At 36.8% G+C, this 21,104-nt stretch overlaps 1 long non-coding RNA gene and 1 pseudogene across 1 annotated transcript in view; one reads left to right on the forward strand and one right to left on the reverse strand.

Annotated features, from left to right (window-relative positions):
• LOC118540106 (uncharacterized) overlaps positions 1 to 21,104 on the reverse strand; it is a 1,202,880-nt gene that overhangs the window by 191,648 nt on the left and 990,128 nt on the right. The gene's annotated exons all lie outside the window — the stretch shown is intronic.
• LOC118540104 (protein max-like) lies at positions 17,171 to 19,749 on the forward strand (annotated as a pseudogene).

Raw genomic sequence — 21,104 nt, forward strand, 5'->3', positions numbered from 1 at the left:
CGGTCTGCAGCGCATGAGGCTATCGCTCACCAGCGGTATAGGATCCCCACGGCCAGGCACCCTCCCGCTGCCATTTATCCTCCGATATCTGCCCGCGGAATCAAGGCTCCCCGCTTCCTACCTCAAAACCAACCGCCTGCGACTATTCTGTCTGTAGAGATCCAGATCTTCTTACATCTCAGGCTGGTTTCGTGGGTGCTCAGAGTGGTCTGGTAGATATCCAGCTCAATTCCGGGGACCAGTTGAAATAGGGTCCCCTACTCCTCTGCCATCTTTCCCCCCTCCGGTATTTCAAGTTTTTAAGTAACTTTTATTCCTAATCTTCTGCAACAACTCTTAAGTATCTTTAGCTAAATCTCATTCTTCCACTCATTACACCCAGACATTGGCTCAGTTCCCCAAACCAAACCTCAGATGTTCTCTACATATTTTTAATCAGAACAGGAATCAAACATACCTTCCCCAAAAGTGCTCACTAATGAACTTGCTGGTAATCAAATAAACATGTATGCCAGCTATTAGATATTCCTTAAGTAGGAACAAACCGACTAAATGTTACTTGAAGGAAGTATTTTTTAAAGTCTACAATCAACATAAAAGGTAGATATCCGGTAAAAAAAGAGTAGAAATAACATATTATTTTAAGAAAAAATAGGACTCCATTCATAAATCAGCAGATACTAAAGAACTTCACATCACTTTAGGACATTACCATTTTCGGCAAGCAGGCTATGGGATAATTTCAAGTCACTGTGCATCAATGCATTTCCTTTTCTTTTGCACTCCTTTGGAAAATAAGTTCTTACAGATTCACAACATTTTAATTATGGTTTGTGAATACTGATAATGTGATAATGAGAAAGAAAAATAAAGGTTTCTGGGAAATTAAGGCGAGAAAACTTGATGGAGGAGATCCCAGTGGTGGTGTAGGGAAGCATCAGGTAGAAGAGGTGGTATCCCTTCCTATAGGGCAATTAAAATTTGCTCTCATTGTTTTAGATTGCTGTTGCCCCTTCTAGACTGTGTGTTTATGCAGGAAGTATTTTGAGAGAGGAAAAGAAAACATTGAAAACTATTCCTCTGGAACCCTATGACTTTTCATTGCCTGCTCTTGCATTGTATCACCAAAGCCTTTAGATCAGACCGCCAGGGTACCCTGCAGCAGATGACATGTGGCGTTCAGTTTGATACTCAAACTTCACTACTATTTGTGATACATGTTAAGAAAATAGAGGCATACAGAAGAAACTCAGGTTGGCTGCATTATTTATTTACACCCTCGTTTCCGGATAACTTGTTCTTTCACAGCAGATCTGAGGTCTACTTCACCCCTTTCACTCCAGGGAGCCCTCGATGTGCTGCACTTGGTTGCGTGTCATTGTTGATAGTGTAAGCTGAGGAACCTGCTCTGGGAATGCACGTTCTGTGAGCACAATGCCATGTGATTTTGTTGCACAGTGTTCCTGACTATTGTGTGGTTTCGACAGGATAATTGTAAAGGCTTGTTCCCCCCGTGAACATTTCAAACTCCCAGCACAGTCGAGTTCCATTCTGTTGGAAGGCTCAGCACACAGAAAGAGAAACAGATTTCATGATAACAGTGAATATTGTCTTTATGATGAGAAATGATATCATCAAATTACTACTATCAATTTACTGCTCATAGGGACTATGAACCCTTATGTTACCCTCCAATTGTCTATTTCGTTTATATGCTTTCCTTTTTATATCATTCCTCAATAGATTATTATGTCATAAGGCTTAGCCACATTTTATGGATTATCTTTATAGCATCTAAAATGCTCAGCTTCCAAGGATAATGTCATATATCTCACAATGTGCATTTGTAAAGGTACAATGCTAAAGGCATATGCTAACATATTGGCAACTGTGCGTGCTACCACAAACTGCTGGGACTAGCTTGCACTTCCCTCTTGCACTTTGTCCTGTCTCAGTTATTTATGGCTAGTTCAGCACATCTTTAGTTCTACCATCTGCTTAGTATCCCAGTTACAGAGCTCAGATTATTTTGATTAGACTTCTCATAGGTGATTCACTAGTTGCTTCAACAGTCAAAAATAATGCCAGAGTTAAACTGTGACAGATTTTGCCAATTTTGGTCCTCCGTGACTGTTGCTTTTTTTTTTTCTGCTGCTTTTTAAAATAGAACATGTTTCTCCATTAAAGATAAATATGATCCCACTTCCATTCCTGGCAATATAGTATTCTGTCCTTTGGGTTGGATTATAATCATTATGCTATAAACTGTGCAAAATGACTAATGCTAAATAGCTATTCCCTGCCAACGATTTAAAGTCATGGATATGCTGAAAACAAACTGAAGCTTGTAGGTTTTTTCACAAAAAAATATGCAAACTCAACATGAACTGCATTCTTATGTAAACCACAGGAGAGTTATAATCTTTATTTTAAATTTATGTGCACTACTTCTTATTTAAAATCAACTAATTAACATGGCCATACTTAAAAACAAAAGCAGATATTTATGTTGGATAGATTTCTGAGTTCTTAATTATAGTATTAGTGGAATTAATAGGGACCAGGAAGAGAAAAGTGGTGAGGGACAAGCAAAAATTAGAGGATTTAAACTAGATTATGCCACCAGTTGCAACAGGAGCTGTGTAAGATAGGAATATTTCAACCTGTGGTATTTTTTTCTTTCTTTTTTTTTAATCAAGGTAGAATCCACAGAACATAAAATTAATTCTTTTAAAGTACACAATTAAGTGGCATTTAGTACATTCACAACCTTGCACCATCTTTTCCATCTAGTTCTAAAACATTTTAGTATCCACAAAAGAGTGCCCATACCCTTGAAGCAAGATATCATGCTTATCTTCCAACAGCCCTGGCAATCATTAATCCATTTTCTTCCTCTTTGGATTTACTTATTCTTGATATTTTACACAAATGGAATCATAGCATATGTAATCTTTGGTGTCCGGTGTTTTTCATTTAGCATAATGCTTTCAAGGGTCATCTTTATCCACATTGTAATATGCATCAGTATTTTTTCCATTTTTATGGCTGAGTAATATTCCACTGTACAGATACACTTCAGTTTGTTTATCTATTCATCCGTAAAGGGACATTTGTTCTACCTTTTGGCTATGAATATATACGTTGCTATGAATATATGTGTATAAGTTTGTTTGAATACCTGTTTTCAGTTCTTTTGTGTATATTTCTAGGACTGGAATTGATGGGTTATATGGTAATTCTACGTTTAACCTTTTGAGGAATCAGAGTACTTCATTTTTTAAAATTCATTTATAAAACACACATTGTAATTCACAAGTCACTTTCACATATTTTATCTCAATCATCATAAAGATCAAAAGGCAGATATAGTTATCCATAACTTATAGAAACTAAGTCTTAAGTCCTAAATAATTTAAGTTACATGGTGTTGTTCAAAAATTTTAGCATGATTACTTCCAATGTTGACTCTATAATTCTGTTATTTTAATATTTTAGGTGATCCACAAGATATATCTGGCATATCTCCTATTAAATGTACACAGTAGCATCTCTAAGTTGTCTAGTCATAGCTCCATCAGCCCATCTCTTACTGCTGTTTCCTATAATTTGGAAAAAAGGGAAAGGGCACCTAATGTCTTCAGTCACCAATCTGTCTGGCTCACCCTTGGAGAACTTTCCACTTAGTAAACTTCTGACTTTTGCCGTGCTTTTTAAAATTTGTTTAATCTCAACCCATAAATTATGATTAGATATTATGATTAAATTGGATGATGGGACAAAGGAAGGAGGTGGGCAGGCTTAGATTATCCAAGTGATAAGAACTAGAATGTATTGAATCAATGGAAAACTAAAATTTTGAAACCTCTCTATTAAGACAAGATTTGTGGCAAGTTACATTTAGACATGTGAGTACTGAAAAGGGTGAGGATATAAAATGTGTGGCACAAAAACATGACCGAATAGAAAGTGTGAAGGGACACAGGGCAGATAATTCCTATAGCTGGCATGGTTTCTGTGTTTCTCTGTTTTTAACTCAAGTCATTTTCTGCTCTAACTGGATTTTTGGTCCATCTCCCTGCTAAACACGTCACATTTCAGTTCCCCTCTGAGCCTTTAGGGGAGATTGAAAGTAGCAGTTAAAGTTGGTTATGCCCAATAGTCAAGGCAAATTTTGTTTACAAGATCTCCCTGTTATAGTGTTTGCATTGTCTAAATAACAGGTAATAAAATCTATCAGCTGGAAACCTCCCCTTGTTGTAAATGAACAGACTATTTTAATCAGAACTTACTGCTGAACAGCCTTTCAAGGGCAATCCAGTTTAATATTAAGAAAGCCATCCAAAACCTTCAGATATAACCCACCTGTAAGTATTTATTGAATTGATGATCATGCACTCAGAACTCTGGTAGGCTGGCTGTATAATGGATAAAAAAATTTAAAGTCCATGTTTCTGGGAAATTAAAATCTATTTGTGGGGATAAGCTAACCCAAATTTTTAAAATGGGGAAATATTATTTTATGGTTTTATAATAAGAGATAAATTTGGAGGAAGTGATTTAGGCCTAGATACCCAAATACAGTTTCAATGAATAGCTAGACCTTGAATCGAGCCTCAGAAAGTTTTAAAAATGTGAAATTATTGAGGAGCTGGTAAAGACAATGTGGATAACAGAGAAAGAGCTGGGATTCATGTGAGTTAACATTTGGAAATAAAAATGTTTGGGAATGTAGGAAACAAGTTTAAAGAAGGCTTTGCAAGATATATAGAGTATTGACTCACTGAGCAAGTCATTGTAGCTTAACGAACTGAGAATAAAATGAGATTGATTTTGCATATGCTGGTGATGAACACAGTTACAAAATTGTTCAGAAGAGATAACCAGGAAGCACTGAGATTATAACTTGCTGTAATCTAAGGGTAAAGAGATGAGAATCTAAATGAGGCAGTGGGGATAAAATGGAATACAAAGGGAAAGAAAGATACAGGTGACATTTAATATGAGTGATATTCTCCTTAGCTCTTTTCTATTCTTGACCTCATTAACTGGTTTGTATGAGGATACATATTTCCATAGCAGAAATGAGGAAATTGAGAGGTTTTATGCTTCGCAGAAGTAGGATGTAGAAGTGAGATTTTTACCTTGATCTATTTTACTCCAAGTTACGTGCTATTTCCTTCTGGGAGACTGAAAGTAGCTTTTCTTTCTATCGCTTCCGGGAAAGCCAAACCATAAAATGAGGCTTGCACACTGATGATACCAGTGTTTGTCACTATAATTGTAACTTCCTATCTAACCCAGGGAGGTACCATCTGTCACGTGTGTGTGTATCACAGACAACAGCCATAATTAAATTAACGCAACTACATATTAACTTTGAAGCTGATAACGGCACTCCAGGTAATCTGCTTTCTCTCTTTACATCGTACAATGTCTCCAACCTCCTATCATTGCCATCTTGCTTTTGTTGCCTTACAGAAAGTGGCCCCATTTTTTCACCAAGTGGAATGTATATCAATGCTCACAGCACCCTCAGCCCCTCTCCTGAGTTCTACGGCCCTACAGTGATCAACTTTCAAATGTTTTCAGTTAGTTCTCAAAATCCAAAGATAATATGCTAAATCTTCTCCAGTTTTGATATAACAAGAGATTTTTTTATTTCTTTGGAATCACCGTCTTCTTTCTCCCCTGTACCAAACCTTTCCTTTTTTGTTGTTGTTGCATTTGTGCATCATAAAAATGCACAAGAATACTTTCGTTTTCTTTAGTGTTCAATAATTTATCAGTTGCGTATAACACCCAGTGCTCATCATATCATGTGCCCTCCTTAATGCCCGTCACCCAGTTACTCCATTCCCCCTCACCCACCTCTCCTACAGCAACCCTCAGTTTGTTTCCTATAGTTAAGACTCTCCCATGGTTTTTCTCCCTCTCTGATGATTTCCCATTCAGCTTTTCCTCCCTTCCCCAATGGTCGTCTGCCCTGTTTCTTATACTCCACATGAGTGTAACCATATGATAATTGTCTTTCTCTGATTGACTTATTTCGCTCAGTTCTATCTATGTCAATGTAAATGGTAAGTATTCATCCAAAACTTTCATTTCTATCCAGAGTCACCTCTCTTCCATTTCAATATCTCTTCTTCCCATTCAGTCTTCTAAAAATATTTCCTCCAAGTCAGCCTGACTCCCAATGCATATTATTGTACTACAGTTTTATAACAGTATTAGTGATTTTTTAAAGGCCTCTGTTCTTAGAATACCCATATACACTTGCCTTTTTCTTGTAACAACTTAAAATATCTCTTTGAGGGAAAGAGAGTACGCAAATGTCAAATGCTTTATGCAGTAATTTGAGATTAAATGAGGGGAAAAAAAGCCTCTAGCAGTATTGAACATCATTTGAAAAAACAAAACAAAACACATGTTTAACTAGCTCAAGCAATTTGTTTTCTTTAATTTTTTTCTTTGAGATCTTTTCTCCTCATATTAAACTATTCTGATAGACTCCAGCAATGAGAAGAAAAGAAAGATGTTAAGTGCTATAGCCAATAGGATCTCCCCATTGTGGAAATGATTTTTGCTTTCAAGAATCAATACTAAAAATGTTCTTGTGAAAACCCTATGTTTTAGCTGTCACAAAGATGGTTTTCTCCATTTTGCATTCTGTTTGTTCAGATTTTTTCAATGCTGCTCTAGTTGAAAGCTTGATATAATAGAGTTGCTTGTCATATAAAATCTGAGTGTAGAGCTAGAGAAAAGCTAATTTTGTAGAAAAGCATCCTGAAAAGGTATACATTACTTAAATGAATATAGAAATAGTGTAAGAAATTAATGCCTTTTTATCAGATATTTAAATCATATCCTATATATTTTAAAGTTCAGAGTTCATTATCTAAAGTATTACCACTACTTTCTTTCAGATTATAATAACATTAGAATAAATTATAGTTATAGAATCTCAAGAGCTAAAGGCCAATAAAAGTGAGATATAGAAGAATTTTTTCAGAATTGAATTTCAGTGCTTTCTTGAGAGACACCATTAGTCAGAGTGATGCCATTTGAGAATCTTTATTAACTTCACAAAAATTATCAGAAAAAAAGGAATCATGCCAAATAGAAATGAATAAAAGATTTATATAAATTATTTGGGGTGCTATTGTTGTTTTTAGGAGTTAAGAGCAATCTTAGTCATTTTTCTCCATTGTACAGCCTCACCTATTGCCTTCCAGCCAAAAAGCTTCATATACACTATTGCTTCCACAAGAAATGTTTTTAGTTTGACTTTTGCTATTGCTTCAGACATCTGCTACTTCCTCCTTAGAGATGTTCTCACTCATTCTCCAGATTATTATTTGTCAATAGTTTTGTGCTCTGCTAGGCTATTAAACCATTGAGGACCAAGAGACTAAAAGTCAGCTTCTAGTGCCATATCAAACACACAGTACATTTTCTTTTTTTTTTTTTTAAGATTTTATTTATTTATTTGAGAGCGAGAGAGAGAGAGAATGAGAGAGAGAACACGAGAGGGGGTAGGGTCAGAGGGAGAAGCAGACTCCCTGCTGAGCAGGGAGCCCGATGTGGGACTCGATCCCGGGACTCCAGGATCATGACCTGAGCCAAAGGCAGTTGCTTAACCAAATGAGCCACCCAGGTGCCCACACACAGTACATTTTCAATAAATATTTGTTGAGTGAATTTAGGATATAACCAGCATATCACCATCATCATCATTGTCATCACCATTATCATCAGCAGCAGCATTATTTGGCTTCATCTTGTCCCTCTAATTATTCATGAATGGAAGGCTGTGGCTATCAGTGCCCCATTTTTACCAATTTATATTAAAAATAGAGATCTTTTCGGGGCACCTGGGTGGCTCAGTCGATTAAATGTCTGCCTTTGGCTCAGGTCATGATCCCAGGGTCCTGGGATTGAGCCCCGCATTGGGCTCCCTGCTCATCGGGGAGTCTGCTTCTCCCTCTCCCTGCCCCCCACTCCTGTTCTCTCTCATGATCTCTCTCTCAAATAAATAAAAATCTTTAAAAAAAAAAAAAGAATAGAGATTTTTTTGTATTTGGCATCTGAAGTGGGCCAGCAGAGGTGCCTTCATAGGTACCTTTCCCATGACCATCTTAATGTTCTTAACTTTTACAATCACCATTAAATGTGTTATGTTTTTAAAGACAGTACAAGCATTGAATATTGAATCTTCTAAGGGACACTGTTTCTAGATTGTCTGATCCAATTTGTTTTATTATATTTTCCTATACAACAAGCCTGCATTTTTCCCTTCTCAGCATATATCTGCTTTCTCATTAGAATATGAGACCAGTGGGGCACCTGGCTGGCTCAGTCAGTAGTGCATGCAACTCCTGATCCCAGGGTCCTGAGTTCAAGCCCCATGCTGGGCATAGAGCTTACTTGAAAAAAGGAAGAAAGAAGAAGAAGAAAGAAAAAGAAAAAGAAAAAGAAGAAGAAGAAGAAGAAGAAGAAGAAGAAGAAGAAGAAGAAGAAAAGAAGAAGAAGAAAGAAGAAGAACAAGAAGAACAAGAAGAAGGAGGAGGAGGAGGAGGAGAAGAAAAGGAGAAGGAGAAGAGGAAAAAAGAAAGAAAGGAAGAAAGAAAGAAAGAAAGAAAGAAAGAAAGAAAGAAAGGAAGAAAGGAAGGAAGGAAGGAAGGAAGGAAGAAAGAAAGAAAGAAAGAAAGAAAGAAAGAAAGAAAGAAAGAAAGAAAAAGGAAGGAAGGAAGGAAGGAAGGAAGGAAGGAAGAAAGAAAGAAAGAAAGAAAGAAAGAAAGAAAGAAAGAAAGAAAGAAAGAAAATGAGACGAGTGAGATTTTCAACCCATGTCTGTCATTCTTATCAAGGTCTACCATGAGACTTGAAAAAAACAGGGACTTGGTAACAGTGGAAACAATGAATAGTTTTTCTTTCATACAAAACAGAGGGAATGGGGTCAAAAAGACCTGCTTGGAAAAATTTTTAAATATGCAGAGGATGCCATTTAGATCAGTCATCACGCAGACATGCCTGCAAGAGGAAAGGCCTAAGGACGTATTGAAGTGATTATCATGGAAGAAATGGCATTAGGTTACTCTTGAAACTGTAGCCAAAGGTTTAAAGAGTTTGGGCCCTGAGGGTTCAGGAGTCTCCTTAGCACAGGTCAACGTAGAGGAGATTATTCTTTCGTTCTATCATTCAGCAACTCTTTATTGACCATCTATCATTAATCAGGTGTGGTTCTATTTGTGGGATACAACTAATCTTTACTGGTATAAGGATATAGGCTGATCAAATATTCAATGCACAAGCCACTAAATACTACAAATTATAGTCATGAGCAACCCACTCACCTTCCAAAAAAGATACTGATGCTGCTCTGGCTTGAATTCCTCATTTGGCCCACCCTGCACTGTTCTATTGAAGATAACATGAAAGCTACACCTTGTGGGTCAGGGGCTTCCTCTTACTTAGCTTTCTATTCTCAGAGCTAAACACAAAGCTTGGCACACAAAGGGAGCTCAGTAAATGGGACATCATAAGAAATGAATTTTTCTAGCCCAGTTCAGTTAGTTTCTGTGTGACCTTGAAGAAATCACATCACTTTTTAGCCTCAGTTTCTTCATCTAACAGGTGGGAGTATGTCTATTTCATAGTGTTTTTTTTTTTTTTCTTTTGAGGAATAAATAAATAAATAATAAATAAATAAAGGAAATCAGTATAATTCTTGGACTACAGTAAGCACACAGAAAGAATTAACTATTATTAGAAATAATTTTATTGCTACTTTCATAATTATTAATAGTTCTTATGTCAAAGGATGACTTTGAAGATAAAATTAAACTGTGAAAGTGATTCTTTTTTAACGCTAAATAATGATTGATTAAGAGGCAGGTTAACTCATGAATCACTGTTTAAGAACCTTTGCTTTGAAACATGTTGTTGGTACTTTAAAGGATAACATTCAATTGAATTCTTCCCATGAATCTAAAACATCACTAGTAGTAAGTGAGGCCACTGAGCAGGCTCATTAATTCTGTCAGATGACTAAGGAACCATCTGGTGACTGCCACCTATAATTGACATGGCAGCAAATATAATCCACCATGATGATGGCCTCACAGGAGTTTCCAAGTTGATATATAATGTCTAATTTTAACTTGTATAGTAAAAAAATTAATCTCAACTTTTATCAATAGGTTTTTACAACTGGGGGAAAAAAAAAAAAGATGGACCAGCAATAGCAGATGGCACCTTTTATCATCTGTAAAGAGAGGAGAAATAATGTTGGCTACATGCTGTTTAAGTACTTGTAGACCCTTTATGTAAATTTTGTCAGGATGGAAGCTGAGTCAATAACAATTTAATAAAATGTACAAAAACAGTAGTAACTACATTTTATATACCTTAATGTGTGCCAGGCACACTATAAATCATTTAAACTATATTACATTGTTTAACTATTTAGGCAACATTAGTCACCATAAATTATCATCTATATTACACAGATAAAGAAACTAAGAACTTTTGGCAAGTTTGGGAAGGGGACTCCTCAAGGTCAAACACATGGTTAGTAAATGGTGGATAAGATATTAAAAAAAAAAAAAGGTATCAGTGATGTTCAAATCTCAGATCTTAATTATAACCCTGCATTAGCTCAAAATAGTAACTATACCTAAATATATGTTATTAAAAGACTACTTATAAGTAATCATTTAATTTTTTTTTCTTTTTAAGAAATAACGTTCTTAAAAATCTTGAGATATATTAACCTACATAATGGCTATATAATCAACATATACCCTCTTTAATTTGTGACTTCACTGATTTGTCAAATTTATCTGGTTTTCAATGTATTTTAGTCTTTTATTGTCAAACTTTCTAACAAGATCAAACTCATGAAAACAACACGACAGCTCTGACAGGCATCTGTTTACTTCTCAGTTTGTTTCCTTGTTCTGATTCACTGGTCTGAAGAATTCTGGATTTAAGTAGCAAAGAGGGCAAATGTGAACAGCACACTAAACTCTCCATCTTATTAGAACTCTTAATATTACATACCCTCAGTGGCACTTTCTGGATGTAAATTAAAGTATTCCAGAATCATTGTCTTTTAAGACTCATAATAAGGGAGAATGATCGTTACTCATGTTGAATATACCCAAGGGTAGATGAGCAATCAATGAGTTACCATCAGTGCACAATACTATCTCATTCATTAGTCCAATGAAATAGAGAAAAACAAAACAAAACAAAATAGTTGATGGAGAAAAGAGATCAATGTCAATTATGAAAAGTTATGTATGAGTAAAAGTACTGACTTTTATCAATTCAGAAGCATCTGAAAAGCAAGTTCATGTTTTCCACCATCACTATTTTTTTTTTACATATTCCGAACACAGTGATAGACTTTGATTAAAACAATAAAAATAACTGGATTTAAAGTTAAATGATTTTCACTCAACTTTTAAGAAGAAAAAATGGCATCAATATTGACTGGTACCATGGAATCTTATATAAAGAACGTTGGCGAGATGTTCCAGAATTAGAGCCCATCCACCATCACTTGCATTTCATATAACTAAGTGGGTTCTATGTCATAAAAGCTGATGCTTAGAAAGAGTAAGCTTAAATTTATTTTACTCTACTATATTTATGGAAATTAAAAGCTGGATAAGTCCTTGGAAATTCTCCTTCCATGTACAGATCAGGAAACTGAGGCTCCATAAGGTAAGATGACTTGCTTAAATTAATCGAGGTAATACCTCTTCTTAAGTTCAGGTATTCTACTTCCTATGCTACCATTTCCCAAATGGTGACCCCCCAAAAATTACCACACCAAGGGCTCTGAGAAGAAATGTTTCTAAGGAAATATAAATAAGGGTATTTAAATTCATGACTCGCATTTGAAATTACCATGCACTATATATATTAACTACATATTTTTATATGTAGTTTTTAATAGGTAAAATGTGTCCATAGTGTATCAAAAATATATAAAATCATATAACCATAAACATTTCCCTTTTATTCTTAACTCCATCTTCTTAGTTACTGACTTTCCCCTCCATGCCTGACCATAGGTGGTACTGCTGTTAGCTTCTGAGGTATTCTCTCAGAATGCCTTTATATAAGAGCAAATACAGACAGATATTTTTATTACAACCTTTTACACAATTGGTGGCACACAATTCAGATATTCTGTACTTTTCCCTTTTTCACTAAGCAATGTGTATGACAGATTATATCAGTATACAAAGAGATTCCTCATTCTTTTGTATAGCTATGTTACTTTTTCTATCATGGAAGTACTGGGTAATTATGTTATTTCCAATCTTTTGCTAGTACATACAATGGACCATAAATAACTTCATATACATCATCATTTGGTACATGTGTATGCCTAGAATAAACATCTAGAAGTAGATTATCTGAATTAAATGTATATGCACTTGTGATTCTTATTATCCACAGAGGTTGTACTAATAATATAATGTGTGAAATTATCTGTCTTTCCACAGGTACAGAATTGACACAATTTAGAAATTTCTAATAATGTCATTTTTTTTTAAAGAATTTATTCATTTATTTGAGAGAAAGAGACAGAGATAGCGAGAGAGAGCATGAGCTGTGAGGAGAGGTAAAAGCAGGCCCCGTGCTGAGCAGGCAGCCCGATGTGGGGCTCAATCCCAGCATTTGGGATTGAGCTGAAGGCAGACGCTTAACTGACTGAGGTATCCAGGTGCCCATCCCATAATCATGTCATTTTTTTAAAAGGGTATTTGAGCATTATTCCAATATGCTTTTCTCTTATTAGAGTTAAGTTTAAGCAACCCCATATGTTTAAGAGTCATTTTGCTTTCCTTTTCTGTAAACTTACTAGTCAAATGTTACACTATTTCCAATTATTTTGTGATAAATTTGTAGTAGCTCTTTACATATTAGAGAGAATGGTACTTTGTATTTGATAGTAAATGAAATACTTTTCATAGTTTGTTATTTTTTTTTAAAGATTTTATTTATTTATTTGACAGAGAGAGAGCACAAGCAGGGGGAGTGGGAGAGGGAGAAGCAGACTCCCCACTGAGCAGGGAGCCCGATGCAGGGCTCAATCCCAGGACCCCGGGATCATGACCTGAGCTGAAGGCAAACGCTTAACCGACTGAGCCACCCAGGCGCCCCATAGTTTGTTATGTTTTGAATTTGCTAATAAATTTTTGTTATATGAACTTTTAAAATGTGGTCATACTTATCATTTTTTAAATAGATGTGGGATTTAGAAACATAGAAAGTACTTCCTTATTAGATTAAATCCTTGATCCATTTGTAATTTGCCTTGGCCTAAAGTGTGAACCATATATTTATCTTGCTTTTTGTTACTTTTTTTGTCTAGATGTCTATCCTCAATTTTTTTTGTCCATATGTCTATCCTCAATTTCTTTCATTGATCTTTCATATAAATTTCTAATAATTAAACAGTGTGGTACTAACGCAGGCTTACAGAGGCCAATGAAACAAAATAAAGACCATGAATAAACCCAGCCACATAAGTTTGCATATGATTAACATGGCATCTCAGATCAGTAGGAAAAAAATGGCCTATTTATTATATTGTGACAAATACAGACAAATACAGCAAATTCCAAATACTTGGAATTTTCCAAGTACATAATTTTGTCACCCTCAAATTTGATAGATTTAACAACTAGTTTACTTTTTTCTAAGTTTTTTTTTTTAATTGTGTTGACTAGTACCTAAATAAAATACTTAATAATAGCAATGAGAGTGGGCACTTATCATTCTTTTTTTTATAGTAATAGACATGTCTCCAGATGATTCCCCATCAAGCATGATGGTGGCTTTGGGGTTGGGATTGATGTATTTTATAAAGTGAAAGAAGTATCTGTAGAACCATATTTTGCTCATTGTTTTTGCCCAAAATGTTGTTAAATTTTCAGTTACTATAGAAAATTATCTGTGATTTTTCTTATAAATATTAGTATTTTAGATTATACTTATATTGAAACATTCTTCAATTTTTGGAAAAAGTAACACCTATTCATGAAAACTACATTTTTAACAAACTGTCAGTTTCTGTATATTATTACATTAAGAGTTTTCACATAACTAACCATAAATAAAATTGCTAATTATTTTTTTGATACAGTTATCATCAGGCATTTGTATTCAGGTTACACTCATTTTTACAGGATTTAGAAATATATCTTCTCTGTGATAGCTTAACTGTTTTGAGTAAGCTTTCAGTTGATATAGAAACTCAATTTGCTACAATACTGTCTTTTTTGTTTTCTAATTAATAGATGTTTACTGTAACTTAATTGGCAACTAGAATGCTTGAGCTTTTCAAAGTTCAAACCTATTTTGAAAGCATGGAATTTATCTTTCTAAGTGGTATTATGAGAATATTCATGAGAACTCATTCTCTTTTACACATACTGTAAGTTAATTACTGAAGAAGGGGATGGGAGAAAAATATGTATTCACTTACTATTCATCATGATAGACAGCAAAGGAAGAGGGAGTTTACAAATTGAATGATAACATAAAAGAAAATAGTTCTGAACTTCATCTCTGAAAACAGAGTAGATACTTTTATCAAGTGTGTTGATCAGTGTGTTGAAAGTAAACTTATCATTAAAAAAAAAAAATTCCAGTTTTTTTTCCTTCAAGTTTTAACCAATCAGTGCACAAGTATATATGTCATGTATGTCCCCTGCAGTTTGGGAACACAGTGAATTCCTGACTTACTTCTCATGAGAAATTCGTCACAGGCTGGCTAGCTGCTTTCACAGAGCATTCAGATCAGCCTTCCCTCTATGGTTTCGTCAAAGAATGAGTATGTTTCCTGTGAGTATGTTTCCTAGCTCTTCAGAAAGAGCTAGTATGGAATCTTCTTAGGAACAGAATAAGATGAGAGAAGCAAAAAGCATACTCCCTTTCTCTATCTTCAGTCTTTCTGTATATGAGGGAAATGTGTGGCCTCAATTTCAAATATGTTCAGAGATTTGAGTAATAACTCACTATGTAGAAATTTTAATTTCTGGGTTGACACTCCCAGCTCAGGGGAGAGCCTGCTTCTCCCACTCCCCCTGCTTGTGCTCCCTCTCTCGTTGTGTCTCTCTCTGTCAAATAAATAAATAAAATCTTTAAAAAAATAAAATAAAATAAAATAAAAAATCAGAATATACTTTAGCTATTCCTATATAAAGCATGCTTTGGTAATGATGAATGAAAATCTCTGTTCTGTGTTATTTTATGGAGGTGCTTCTGGCCACACAAGTATCCAAGAATGAGAAAACACATCTAACTCACTGGGTCTTTTGGCAAGGAAGACAGTGATCATTTTGCAGGGGTGGGGAATAAGATGACTCAGCTGGTATAGCCATAATGACTGAACACTTAGAGTTTAGCAGACAACTGATACCAATGAAAATACTATTGTTACAATGCACAGCAAACACCTATATTGAAAATTTTGTTGATGGGGGTTTAGATCGAGCTGTTTCCCAACTTGTTTCATTTTTTTTTTTTTTTAGATTTTATTTATTTATTTGACAGAGAGATAGAGAGAGAGTACAGGTAGGCAGAGTGGCAGGCAGAGGGAGAGGGAGAAGCAGGCTCTCCGCTGAGCAGGGAGCCGGACGCGGGGCTCGATCCCGGGACCCCAGGATCATGACCCGAGCCGAAGGCAGCCACTTAACCAACTGAGCCACCCAGGCGCCCCCCAACTTGTTTCATTTTAAAAAGATCAATAGTTTTGTTAAATCTAACACCAGATAGAGCAGGATATATAATCCTATCTATAATCATAGATGAGATTTTTTAATATTTTAAAACAATGAAGCAAGGAATACTCTTATTCATGCTGTCATAGGGTAACCCGTTCCACACATTTGTAAAGCACTCTCAATATTACCAGTCAGCATTTAATGGACATACTATCTGACTCAGAAAATGTACTACTTAGAATATATACTGTAGGTGCAATTGCACATATTCATGAAAAGGAAGCTTAAGAATATCAATGCCAGCATTTTTATAAGAACAAAAGATTAGAAAAACCTAGATGTCATTTAGTAAAGCTGAATAAATTATGGCAATTGATAGAAGAGAATACTATAATGTAGCCACAGGGGGGAAAAAAGAGACAGCTCGCTATGTAGCGTTACAGGACAAACTTTAGATGTTTCATTGAACCAAAATGAGGAGAAAACTGAATTTAATATAGCACCATTTGTATGAAAAGGACAAAACGGGATTGATACAGACTTATCCCTACATAAGTATAGGATAGCCTCTCTCTGTAAGGAATCCCAAAGAGCTGTACTCTGGTCAGAGTAACTCAGAGACTGGGAAAGAACTGGGAAGAAAGGGAGGGACAGGAAGCAAGAAAGTGCGTGGAACACATTCTGGAGCGAACTTCCATTCTGGTGAGAACAGAGATGGTGGTCCGCTGGGTAAACACCCAGAGAAGAGAGTCTTTAGTCAAGCGTCTAGTTTTTGTTTAAAAAAATAGACATACATTACATACAGCCTTAAATAGACATACATTCAGGCTGATTACCTTCTCTCTTCAGCAGTATTGAAGTAAAAATGTGAACTCTCAGCTATCTTTTGTATTAAGAAAAAGGAAAACTGGCCAGTTTTTTTTTTCGACAGAGTTCTTGATCTATGTTCACTGCAATCTTGTCTTTTCTCACTTCGGCAGAACACACATCTGGTACCTCGTGTGGTGCTTATTCACCAACAGAAGTTCAGAAGAGAACTGGTTTATGGCTGGCACTGACTCTGAACCCATCCTGAGGGCTCAACATGACAATTAAAGTTAATGTTCTCTGATTATTCTTTTGTCTCCTGAAAGTTGACTAGATTGATATTTAAAGAAAATTAGTTTCTCAAGGGTGATGCATTAACCATCAGGATAATGATGATAAATGCAATTTTCTAAGGTTATTGAATTTGTCACTAGAGCGAGGGGGTGGTTCTCACCCTGTTCTGTGTGTGTAGTGAGAGAGCTAGTGAGGAATGAATGAGTGTGTATGTGTGTGGGGGGCACTTGGTTTGTTGTTGTTCTTAACCTCCCCCTCCCCTCCCCCTCCCCCTTTCCCTGATATGGCTGCAGTGGCGGCTCCCTGGGCCGTATGAAATGAGTGACAACAATGACATGGAGGTGGAAAGCTATGAAGAGCACCCTAGGTTTCAATCTGCAGCTGACAAACAGGCTCATCATAACGCACTGGAACAAAAACTAGCAACAGCATCAAAGACAGCTTTCAGAGTTCGTGGGACTCTGTTCCATCACTCCAAAGGACAGCAGGCACCATGGGCCCAAACCCTAGACAAAGCCACAGAGTATATCCAGCATATGCAAAGGAAACACTACACACACCAGCAAGGTATTGAAGACCTCAAGGAGCAGAATGCTCTTCTGGAGCAGCAAGTCCGTGCACTGGAAAAGGCAAGATCAAGTGTCCCACTGCAGACCAACCACCCCTCCTCAGACAATAGCCTCTACACCATTGCCAAGGGCAGCACCATCTCTGCCTTTAATGGAGGCTCACACTGCAGTTTGGAGTCAGAGCCCGAAGAGCCCCAAAGCAACAAGAAGCTCCAGATGGGGGATGCCGGCAATACAAACTGTCCGTGTCCTCCATCGACTCACCCTACTTTCGGTTTATGCTCAGAACCCTCAGAAACATTTAAGGGACTCTTTTTTTCCCCTCTCTCTCCCTTTGTATTTTTAATTTTATTTTTACATCGAAGCTCCTGGCCAACAGCTCTCATTTTGCTTCCCCATTTCCACCATTTTTTTTCAACGTTTGCCTTCAGGAATTCCTTGTTACTGTCAGGAATTTTTAAGCCCAAACACCCTAACTTGGCAGCTTTTTTTGCGGAGGACAGACAACTGGCTAGACCTCTGAGCACACTGTCCTGAGCACCCACCAGCTCCTCCAGCCCCGCTGGGCACATGCCCGGAGGACTCCTGCCCCTTCCGTCTTTCCTCCCAGGCCACCCTCACCTCCGTTCGATAGACTTTGTAAAAAATCTGTGGACTGCTCTACTTTAAGAAGGTGACCGGTTTGAAGTAATCAGAATTAATCCCACCTTCTTTTTAATGATTATTTTTTTCCCTAAAAAGCTATTTATCAGTCCTATTGAAGGACCAGATCCTTGAAAAATTTTGTGGTGTAAAAACAAGTGGGGACAGATTTGCAGCACAGAGACTCTGGCCTGTTTCACTTGTGCTTCTCTCAGCCAGTCTTAGGGAGGGCTGCGTGACACGTGTGGTGTGGAGGGGGGACAGTGGGCAGCAGTAAAGTGGTAGCTGCCAGGGGTGGGGTGGTGGTGTGGTAGTGGGTGGGATAAGAAGGAAGGATCCAGTCAGGTAGAGGTTTGTATTGACAGCCAGTGAGGATGCTTTGATATTTATTTCCTGCTACTGAGTCTGAGTGAACTGTCCCTTTTTCTGATGACATCGGTATTGCAAAGCCACAGATTCATAAAGTAGTGATCAAATCTTAAAAAAAAAAAAAAAAACAATTGTCACTAGGCATTGGTTCCTCTGATAAGATCCAATATGGGAAAGCCCCTCTTTTTCAAAAGTTGTTTCCTTGCCATGCAAAGCTGATTGCATGACTGACCTAAACTTTGAAGCAGTTATTTGCTTCTATTTAGAGGTGGATGGATAGCTTAGATTCTTAGTATATCACTCATCAGTATTTTCTTCATTTTCTCCATGGATAGAACATAAATCTTTTCATTGGCCAGTTTTGCATTGATCTCTTCCTAATTCTTTGATCTACATCATCCATAGGTTTTTCTAAATCTTGGGAATGGCTAAATGTAATGTTTGTTGGATTTGGATGGGCTGAATTTACCACCAGCATTCAGGGTAAGATGCTCAGGTTTAGCATACATGGCCTGGCCTATTTTTGTGGGTTTGGGTTCTAATGACAGTTCAACTTTCAGATATTCCACACTGTTATTTTGGTCCACTAGGTTTATGTGGAACTGCTATGATGTTCCACCTATTCACTGCTGGTGGTAAGGATGGAGAAAGGTTTCTCCAGTTGTAGCCACTTGGTGTATCTTGGTGGAAGATCGTAGTCTCTGGTTTTCACGGATGACGAAACTTCCCTGGCTGGACGCTTATTATGGTAGGACAACTCCTGTCTTTTGGAAATGGAAACTGGTCCCCAGACTACTTGTGTTGTGTTGTGTTGTGTTGTGTTGTGTTGTGATGTGATCTTCGTACAGGGTCGCCTACCCCACACTACCCCTTCCCCATCAGCCTCCCTGGTGTCTCTAGACCAGGTAAAGAAGTCTTAGGTCCAGGGCAGTAAGGAAAAGAGAGTCATATTGGTGGAACTCCAGCTCAGTCTCCCTTGCTGGTTCTACCAGGTCTAACTGGGTGCTTTAGGCACAGCTCCCATTAGTACAGGAGAAGAATGGGCCTACTAGGAATGACTTCTGTTCCTGGTTTGGGTGTTGGGAAATGCCTCGTCTTGGTCATCTTCTTTTTTTGATAAGAGGATGTAAGACACTTTGGTACTCTGTTCCTCTCATCCCAGAATCCCAAACCAGTTTGCCGTTTTCCTAACAACTTTAAGAGATCTCCTTTTGTTGTCCCTTTCACTATTTCCAGGGTTTTTAGTTGGATTTAGCAGTGAGGATCGGGGAGAAATGGGTATCTGTCACATTGTGCTGCAACTGAGGTTTCAATAAGTGTTAAGCCACACAGTAAGTTTCATGGTTTCTTTCTATAGATGCTCCTGAGATTCCTCTCTTGAAATGTAATTGCATGGAGCATTAAAAATAAACTTCCAAAGATATTGGATATTATAGTATTATTGACATTCCTTGTCTATAAAAGACCATATTCTAGGAAAGTCTAGAAAATTGAAGGTTATAACCTGGTGAAGGTAAACAGAGATAAGTGTGGAGCAGCCTCTCTGATTACTATCAAGAGAATGGCTATTGGGTTTCTTAGCTCCCATAAATTAAAATATACCTTTTTATCCTGAACCCCTGAGACAGTTTCCTGATCAGGTGAATAGTATTGGCCTCAATATTTACATCACTGTACTAAAGACAGAAACAGCCTATTTATATTGTTAATTGTACTTAGTGATCTTTTAACTTTTATCTTTTAATCCTTTAAAAATCATAAATTATTTCTTACTATTTAACTCAAGTTCTCAATACCTTAATGAAAGAATAGTTCTCCTATCCAGACATTTTTTTCATCAAGTAGAATAGTCAATCAAGTAGGCAGTCAATTAATTACCAAAAGTGTTAATTTTATCATGAGTCCTATTCACAGATCTCTAAGGAAATTATCCAGTATAAAAGTAGGTGAAAGGTATGCCTTGTTTCAAAATGTTTATCCTGGGATGCCTGGATGGCTCACTTGGTTAAGCGGCTGCCTTTGGCTCAAGTCCTGATCCCAGGGTCCTGGAATCAAGTCCTGCATCGGGCTCCTTGCACAGCGGGGAGCCTGCTTCTCCCTCTGCCCGCCACTTCCCCTGCTTGTGCTTACTCTCTGTCTCTCTCTCCCTCTCTCTCTGACAAATAAATAAAATCTTAAAAAAAATGTTTATCTTTGAGGCAGCTGAAAACATTTTACTATTTTGCAAATGAGCCAGGGTTCTTTTGTGGTGTTGTTCTTGAGTCAGCTTTTCATCCTCTCATTTTTACCTATTTCAAGCAGAAGGTGCTAGTATTATTTTATATAACACACCAGAAAGTTTAAGATAAATGTGATAGAGAGATGCAGAGGAGGCTGACATAGTTTCCAAAAGAAGAAACTATAAAGAAACTGGCTTCCATGTGGAGTTACTGAAATAACAAAAGATACTAGGTGTGAAAATAAAAAATACTGCAAAGGTGTCAAGAAAATTTTAGTACTTTTTTTTTCACCTGAAACTAGACAATTATAAAACTGAATTTAGGAAACACCAATATTAAAAAGGAATTTTAAAAGTAGCCCTGTAAAATGGTCTAGATCAAATTTGGCAAATTTCACCTTATTCTCTTCATAATTATTAACTCAGTGCCTACCTAGTCTTTTCCCTTTAACT

The sequence above is a fragment of the Halichoerus grypus genome, chromosome 2 (assembly GCF_964656455.1).
Source record: "Halichoerus grypus chromosome 2, mHalGry1.hap1.1, whole genome shotgun sequence".
Lineage (NCBI taxonomy): Eukaryota > Metazoa > Chordata > Mammalia > Carnivora > Phocidae > Halichoerus > Halichoerus grypus.